The sequence below is a fragment of the Eriocheir sinensis genome, chromosome 52, assembly GCF_024679095.1.
Source record: "Eriocheir sinensis breed Jianghai 21 chromosome 52, ASM2467909v1, whole genome shotgun sequence".
NCBI lineage: Eukaryota > Metazoa > Arthropoda > Malacostraca > Decapoda > Varunidae > Eriocheir > Eriocheir sinensis.
In genome coordinates, this window is record NC_066560.1 from 7,430,043 (window position 1) to 7,439,007 (window position 8,965).

An 8,965-nucleotide genomic window follows, 5' to 3' on the forward strand; every position below is an offset into this window, starting at 1 on the left:
CTGTTTTCTCTTCCCTTCCCTCGCCCTTCCATTAATTCCCTTCTTTTACCGCTTCTATTCCCATCCTTTCCATTATTTTATCTTTCCTGTACACCCTATTCCTTGGATGATTAGAGAAGGCAAATAACAAGTAGAGAATCACATTGAGGAAGCTTATAGGTGAAGGATGGAAGGGAGGAAAAAGGAGGAAGGAATAAGAGTTTAGGCATAGGAAGGAAGGGAGGAGGAAGGAGGAAGGAATAAGAGGAGGCAAAAGGTTGTGGCTGAGGAAGTGATAGAGGAAGAAGAGGAGGTGGAAGAGGAGAAACGGAGAAACAAGAGGAGCGTTATTAATAGACTGAGGCTGAGGTCCATATCATCAAACTCTTCGAAGACTTGGTCCATCCACTCCCAAAGGCTCTCGAGGAAGTTGTCGGGGTATCCATGGGTGGTTTCCTGAGCCTGGTGGTAGTTTGGCAAGGCTTCCGCGCTGTGAAGAGGAAAAACACTCATGACAGCCCGATGTAGCTCCTCTCTGGCCTTGAAAAACGTTCGTAACAAGAGCCACAAACGTTTGGTACTTCGAGTGTGAGAAAGGGAAGGGAAGGGAGAGCGAGGAGGAGGAGGAGGAGGAGGAGGAGGAGGAGGAGGAGAGGCGAATTATTGAGCTAAAAAACACTCATGCCAGCCCGACATAGGTCCTCTCTGGCCTTGAAAAACGTTCGTAACAAGAGCCACAAACGTTTGGTACTTCGAGTGTGAGAAAGGGAAGGGAAGGGAGGGCGAGGAAGAGGAGGACGAGAAGAGGCGAATATTGAATTAAAAAGACTGAAATTTTCGGGCCTCGTCTTGTTGGGGTGTTGACGCGGAGGCCACAGACAGACAGACAGACAAACAGAAAGACAGTGGTGGTGGTGGTGGTGGTGGTGGTGATGGTGGTGGAGGTCGTGGTGGTGGTGGTATTATCTCCGGCTCACGTCAGCACGCCCCTGTATCGTGCCCTAAACCCTCTGGCTGTGTGTCCGAGGCGATTGAGGTCTAAAGGAGAGTGTGTGGGGGGGGGAGATGGTAGGAGGATGGAAGGTAGTGCTGGTGATGGGATGGCAGTAGGGAGGGGTGGAGATGGTAGGGGTGGTGGTGGGAGGAGGTAGAAGGAGGAGGATGATAGGTGGTGCTGGTGGTGATGTGGTAGTGGGGGGAGATGGTAGGAGGGGGATGTTAGGTGGTGCTGGTGGTGGTGTGGAAGTGGGGGGGAGATGGTAGGAGGGGGATGTTAGGTGGTGCTGGTGGTGGGGTGGAAGTGGGGGGGGAGATGGTAGGAAGGGGATGTTAGGTGGTACTGATGGTGGTGTGGTAGTGGGGGGGGAGATGGTAGGAGGGGGATGTTAGGTGGTGCTGGTGGTGGGGGGTTAGTGGGGGGGGAGATGGTAGGAGGGGGATGGTAGGTGGTACTAGTGGGGTGGTAGCGGGGGTAGGGCAAGGTGGTAGGAGTAGAATGGTAGGTGGTGACGGCGGGGTAAGGATAAATTATGGTAGGAATGAGTCCTTTCTAGCACTGCACGGTGGTGATGATGGCACTATGTACACCTGTGAGTGCCAGGAATCGAACCCGGGTCTTGAGAATAGAGGGCAGGGCGGCAAACCATCTGAGTCAAAAGGTCACTGTGCCTGAGGCCTTTTCTGCGGCACTTAACCTGACGCCTCCGCCCTGCAGTGTGGATATGAAGGAAAGGTGACCCCGCCCACACCTGTGATCGCCGGCGAGGATTTTAGTCAACTCGTAATGGCACATACGGTGTTTATATACATTGGAGAAAAATATATCACCTTCGTAAACAAACCGCATTATTTTCTACGCTTCAGGAAGTCAGAAAAGAACTGTCATTATCTCATTTGGCTTTAGATTTAGGCAGAAATGAAAAGGCCAATTCTAGAAACTCGAGCCTTGAATGACGAAGGCAACTATACAAAAAAGGGCGTCACGTGATGGAAATTTGATGTAGACAAAAACCTGGAAATCTCTTAAAAAATGACTTAAGCGATTAGTTTATGAGGGTGACGATATTACCTTAGTTAGTTTGCTGCCCTGATTTCTATGCTGAAGGCCTGGGTTCGATTCCTGGCACTCATTGGTGTATATTTCGTGATTCTCTATACGCTTTTGCTGTTTCTATAATGGTGGTGATGACTGAGGAGCTGGTGAGGTCAGTATAAGGTTTTGGTGGCACAAGGGTAGGGCAGGACTCGTAAAACAGTGTATAAGCTATGATAAGAAATTCTGATTCAGTAAAGGCTTGGCAAGAATCAATACACTTTTCAGATGAGTTACGAGCTGCACAGACTCGGCCGTCACGTGTCGTCAGCAACTGTGCCAGATTGTCGTTCTCAGCTTCTCATTTTTCCCGATTTCAGGCTAAAAAATCTCCCACCCACAAAACTAACGACACCTATTTATATTTATTGCTAGAAGTGTTAATTATAGGGGGTTTTGTGCAGTCATTATACGTTAGATATGGGAAAATCTAGTTTGGTGAGTACGATATCGTGCCATCCCTGGTCGTCAGAACGTACACACACTCAAGAAAAGGTTAGATAATTATAATTTCATGGTGTTGGATTTCCGGGAGCTGTCCTTCGTGAGCCGACTGACCTCTTGCAGACTACTAATGTTCTTAAAGATGGGAAATGGGAGGGAAGGAAGGGAAGGGAAGGGGAGATGGGATATGGGAAGGAAGGAAAGAAGGGGAAGGGGAGATGGGAAATGGGAAGGAAGGAAAGGAGGGGAAGGGGAGATGGGAAATGGGAGGGAAGGAAGGGAAGGGAAGGGGAGATGGGATATGGGAAGGAAGGAAAGGAGGGGAGGAGGAGATGGGAAATGGGAGGGAAGGAAGGGAAGGGAAGGGGAGATGGGATATGGGAAGGAAGGAAAGGAGGGAGGGATGAGAGGGGAATTGGGAGGGAAGGAAGGGAAGGGAAGGGGAGATGGGACATGGGAAGGAAGGAAAGGAGGGGAGAAGGAGATGGGAAATGGGAGGGAAGGAAGGGAAGGGAAGGGGAGATGGGACATGGGAAGGAAGGAAAGGAGGGGAGGAGATGGGAAATGGGAGGGAAGGGAAGAGGAAATGGGAAATGGGAGGGAAGGAAGGGAGGGGAAGGGGAGATGGGATATGGGAAGGAAGGAAAGGAGGGGAAGGGGAGACGGGAAATGGGAGGGAAGGGAAGAGGAAATGGGAAATGGGAGGGAAGGAAGGGAAGGGAAGAGGAGATGGGATATGGGAAGGAAGGAAAGGAGGGGAGGGGGAAATGGGAAATGGGAGGGAAGGAAGGGAAGGGGAGATGGGAGATGGGAGGAAAGCATGTGACTAAAATCCAGATGGAAGAATTAACTGTGGGGAGGATTTTTTTTTTTTTTTTTTTTTTTTTTTTACGTGTTAGCCCATATGCACCGTAGGCATATTCTGCCTCTTCGGTGTTGCTCAGAGGCAGGCCCGTTAGTGGTGCGGGCGCAGGTTTTATAGTGGCACCTGAAAGGCCCATGTTACCCCCCCAAAGCTCATCTTTATTGCTATGCAACTAGAACTCGGGTGTCAGGGTGACATGTAGGTGATTTTAAGCCACTCGGCAAATGACACAAAGTTTCAAGGTAGCACTGGTGGGGATTCGAACCCATGCGTCGACATCAGTCCGATCCCAAGCTCACCACCTTATCCACTAGGCCACCGCCTCCCTAATTGTTCTAGCCGTTGGGGGCTTGTGGTAATGCTTGTTGGTGTGTGTGTGTGTGTGTGGGGGGGGCATTGATCAGTGGCATTAGTACTGTGGTGGTGGTGGTGGTGGTGGTGGTGGTGATGGTGATGGTGGTGACACATGGGATTATATTTATCATTGTTTACCCAGCAAGACATCCATTGTTTACCTGTAAGGGAGCCAAGATAATCCCGTAGGCTTAGATTCTCACCTGAGGGCGGCCTAACCCGATTGAACTCAAGATCCTGTGTGTGTGTGTGTGTGTGTGTGTGTGTGTGTGTGTGTGTGTGTGCGTGTGCGTGTGTGTGTGTGTGTTAGCCCATGGCAAACTCCCACCGTCCCTCTGGAAGCGCCATAAATTTAAATATATTGATGGGATCATAAAGAAAGCATCAGATAAAGGAAAGATCTGCCCCACGCGGCCTTACACCTGAAGAAAGCCAGGTAATATGAGGAGAAGGAGGAGGACGAGGAAGAGGAGGAGGAGGACGAGAAAGAGAAAGAGGAGTAACCAGGAGGTGACGAGATGAGAAACAAGAATAAGAAGAGAGTAACATGCATAATTAGAGCAAGGAGATGAAGAGAGGAGGTATAGAAGTGATGGAATAGGGAAAGAAGAAGATAAGGAGGAGTTGAGAGAGCAGGTTAAGCAGGAGGTGACGAGATGAGAAGCAAGAATAAGAAGAGAGTAACATGCATAATTAGAGCAAGGAGATGAAGAGAGGAGGTACAGAGGTGATGGAATAGGGAGAGAAGAGGAGGAGAAGGAAGAAGAGAGGGAGGTGACGAGATGAGGAACAAGAGTAAGAAAAGAGAGACGTCGTAATAAGGGGAAGGAGGTGAAGAGATGAAGATTATGAAGAAAGAAGAGGAGAAGGAGGAGGAGAGGAGGAGAGAAAGAGGAGAGCTGGCAGGAGGTGACGAGATAGGAAGCATGAGTTTAAAAAAAGAGAAACTTCATAAAGAGAGCAAGAAGGTGAAAAAAGGGAGGTATATAGAGGTGATGAAGAAGAAAGAGGAGGAGGAGGAAGAGCAGAGGAGAGGGGGGAGGAGGAGGTGAGACAAGAGAAGGTTGAGGTGGAGGTGGTGGGCGCAGGGGACAGTCTCTTGTTTACAGTGTCGGGGCGAGATAATGGTCCCAGGTAAGGTTCATCAGGGAGGGACACGGGCGACACGGGTGATGACCAGCTCGCGGACACCCCCAGATAGCCCTACTGATAGCCGCGCTGCGCTCCGGGGCGGCTCCTGGATTAGAAGTCACGAGAGAGAGTGAGAGAGAAGGAGAGGAGGAGGGAGAGAGTAGGGGAGAGGGAGAGAGGGAGGGGGAAGGAGAGAGAGAGAGAGAGAGAGAGAGAGAGAGAGAGAGAGAGAGAGAGAGAGAGAGAGAGAGAGAGAGAGAGAGATAGAGAGAGAGAGAGAGAGAGAGAGAGAGAGAGAGAGAGAGAGAGAGAGAGAGAGAGAGAGAGAGAGAGAGAGAGAGAGAGACAGAGAAGAAGAAACGAAAGAAAGAAGGAAGGAAAGAACTAAAGAGAGAAGGAAAGAGAAAAAAGAAAAAAAAAAAGCAGGAAAAAAAAAGTAAAGAGAGAAGGAAAAAGAGAAAAAGAGATGATGGAAGGGGGGGAGAGAGAGAGAGAGAGAGAGAGAGAGAGAGAGAGAGAGAGAGAGAGAGAGAGAGAGAGAGAGAGAGAGAGAGAGAGAGAGAGAGAGAGAGAGAGAGAGAGAGAGAGAGAGAGAGAGAGAGAGAGAGAGAGAGAGAGAGAAGAAGAAGAAACGAAAGAAAGAAGGAAGGAAAGAACTAAAGAGAAGGAAAGATAGAAAAAAGAAAAAAAGCAAGAGAAGCAAAAAAGAAAAAGAAAGAAAAGGAAGAAGAGAAAAAAGAAATGATGTAAGGGGGGAGCGGGGGGAGGTAGGACACAGCTGGACGTATCATTTTTGGCGGCACGAACAGAGGAGCGTCGCCGCGGTGGAGTGCGTGCCCGCGATGCTCCCTGATAATAGGTTCCGATCCGACGCGATGAAAATGGGAACCCGTCACGTCCACGCGGGAGTGAACACACGAAATGGACGTTCTTTGGGTCCCGCTGCTGCCCGTGTATCCGTCCAGGCTGCCCACGTAATAGTCGGTGTTTGAGATTGGTACTCTTAGACGACCCTGCCTCTCACATCAACAATATCCAAAGGCCTAGAAGGAGATGAGTCGGGTTCTAATGAGTGTTTTTGTAGGTTCATGGCACAGAAGAAGGGTCAGACTACCACCAGGGTTATTAAACTACCCCTGGAAAAGACCACAACTCCTATGAAAGCCTTGTCAAATATGTGTGCTTGGGCGAGGAAGTGTTTAACAATCCGGCCCTGAGGCTCCTCAAGACGGATCGCCTTCATTTTCAGTATCATTATTACGTAACGCTGCATGTGGACTCGCCTAATAACGCGCCCCTCATCAGCCTGCATGAGACTGCAACAACAGGCAGAGGTTGCGAGTCACCGCCACCCCTCCAGCCCCCACCACCATTTACAACCCCCCCACCTCCCCCACACCCCCACCTGCAGCCACCCCGCCCCCACTGCCCCAAGCACCCCCACACCTGTCCCCATCACCATCTGCAGCCCCCGCCATCTCCGCCCCGCCACACCCGTCCTGCCCTGGGCGGCGCGGCGAGCGAGGACAGTCATGGGGCGATCAAATGTCAACTCAAACCAGCGAGTAGAGAGTTACGAAGGAGTTACTTGATATTCAGGTAAGTAGCGAGGCGCCTGGGACCGTTAAGCGCGGAGTGTGTGGGCGCGGCGTGCCCGGCGTGGCGGGCGACCCTCGCCCGGCGACCCCCGATCCCCGCGCGATAACCCGCAGCACAATGGACGAGTGCTAATTGACACCTCCCGCGCGTCGTAAAGCTGCTACCACTGTGTAAATGCAAAGGTCGACCCGATACTATCTCCCGCCGGCCCTTTGTTACGACCTGCGCGGGACATTAGTCACCGACCCCATAAACCCCCGAGCCTCGCCTCCACGCCGCGCACGGGCACCTTGTTTGGGGCGCAGATTTGCATACACGTGTGTGCGACTGTTTGTGTGTGTGTGTGTGTGTGTGTGTGTATATATATATATATATATATATATATATATATATATATATATATATATATATATATATATATATATATATATATATATTATGCATCCATACGAAGAGAGAGACGCACACACACACACACACACACACACATGGCCAGGCCTTCCCCTACAGCTGGGTGGGTCTGTAGGAAGCACACGGAGGGTTTAGGGGACGGGAGGCCAGAGGGGCATGGAGGGTGCTGGGGGGAGGGCGCGAGGGCGGGTAGAGGGCCGCAGACTACAAAGTTGCATCAGTGTATCAAGATTCTTACATAAACTCATTTTCACAGGTAATTGTTAGGTACGGGATGACATCATTACCGCCACCTAATTAACAGTCTGGCGCAGCCCCTCGCGACCTTCACTCCCTTTTTTGTGCATGTTTTATCTGTTCCCGGAGCCGTGTTATGCTGAACCTTCTCATGGCTCTGTGTCCCGCCCAGTGCTTATCATGACACGGACACAAATTACTCACACTAGCGAGAAAAACCTGCAATCATCAGCCAATTCTCACTTGAACTGATGCCGCGATATCGATAACCTTTCCCTCCTTCTTTGTCTCCAGTCTGAAGTTTGTAGGAAAATTGCATGTGTGATTCATTTAAGATTTTTTTCATTATTGTATTACGTCATTTTTTTTCGTACCGGTAGTCCTGTGTTCATAGTTTTGTACCCTCCTTACTTTCCCTTATTTTAACTGTTCAGCTTGAGACAGAACATAGAGTCTAAGCTTATTCCCTTATTCTCCTTTTTTTTGTCATGCTTTTCTTGTACTTTTGTCGTATATTATTTAACCCGGTAGCAGCAACGGGCCAAATTTGTGGCTTTACCATGTAGCAGCGACGGGCCAAATTTGTGGCTTTACCATGTAGCAGCGACGGGCCAAATTTGTGCCGATATAAACCCCCCAAAATAGATGATACATAAACTGATCACAAATGCTTTGATATATATTATAATATGGTTTGTGTGAGTGATGATTTTTTCTCATTTTTCTCGCTTAGAGGGACCATTAACAAACATGATCCCAGCTGCTACCGGGTTAAGTTGTATTATTTTGTTGTATATCTTGGTACACTTTTGTTGTTTATCATGTACGTTTTCGTGTATTCATAGACTCAATCCTTCTCTCACTGAAGCCAAAATAGTCTGTTCCTTCATCCTTTACTTACTCCATTTTTTTGCTGATATACCTTTTTTTGTCTTGCAGCAAGTCCTTCCACTCCCACCCACCCTTGCCCAGAAGGTCCTTGGCGGCTACACCACCCACCCTCCCAGCCAGCCAGCCACCTACCCCTCCCTGAGCTACTCTTGCCCACTCCTCATCCATGGCCACCTTCAGGGACTCGCAAAGGTAAAATCACAACCGTTTTGTTTTCATTATTTACACTTCTTCCTCCCTCGTTCCCTCAGTCACCATTTCTCAGATATCACCACAAAATATACAGTCTGGTAATATGATGGTAATGTAATGTGACGTGTGGTCTGTATATCCACTTGTTATTCACTTATCGAGTCTTGGTTTCTTTATTTGCAGTCCTCTCCCTCCACCCTCACTCACTCTCAGGCACCAGTTGCAGGGCCATGAGAGTGTACCCCAGTCAACACTAATCCACCTCAGACACAACCACCACCAACCACCCAAGATTCACAGGGTAGCAAAATGAAGGGAACAGGATCAGTCAATTTTTTGTTCAGTTCTCCTCCTTACCCAAGGAGTACCTAATTTGTTTTCATTATTTATTTATTTTTTACAGGAAAGGAAGCACCTCAAGGGCATAAAAAATAGTGTAGAAAAGAAAGCCCGCTAAACGCTGCTCCTGAAAAAGATAAAAGTAAAGAGTGGCCAAGTTTCAGGTGGAGAGGTGTCTTGATACTCTCCTCCCACCACCATTTTTCTTCCTCTCACACATCCTTTCAAGTACTCGTTACTCTGTGAGACTGATTCCAGGCCTGTTACCTGCATAATCCATCAATTCCAACTCCGGCTATACAGCACGTTACCCAAAAGCTGACCATGCCCACTAGGTTGTTTCTGTAAGAGACAACCCCGAGTGGAGGTCAAGGGGATGCCCACAGAGCTCATGGATTAAGCAAGTCGATAGAAGTCCTGCCATGAAGGAC

General features: G+C 49.1%; 1 long non-coding RNA gene across 1 annotated transcript in view; it reads left to right on the forward strand.

The window, feature by feature from the left end:
- The window catches only part of LOC126983017 (uncharacterized), a 57,444-nt gene extending 48,843 nt beyond the window's left edge, over positions 1–8,601 (forward strand). The window contains exons 2-3 of the long non-coding RNA XR_007735479.1: positions 8,052–8,195; positions 8,379–8,601. This is a non-coding gene — a long non-coding RNA (uncharacterized LOC126983017). The remainder of the gene's footprint in view (positions 1–8,051; positions 8,196–8,378) is intronic.
- Positions 8,602–8,965: the final 364 nt, after the last annotated feature.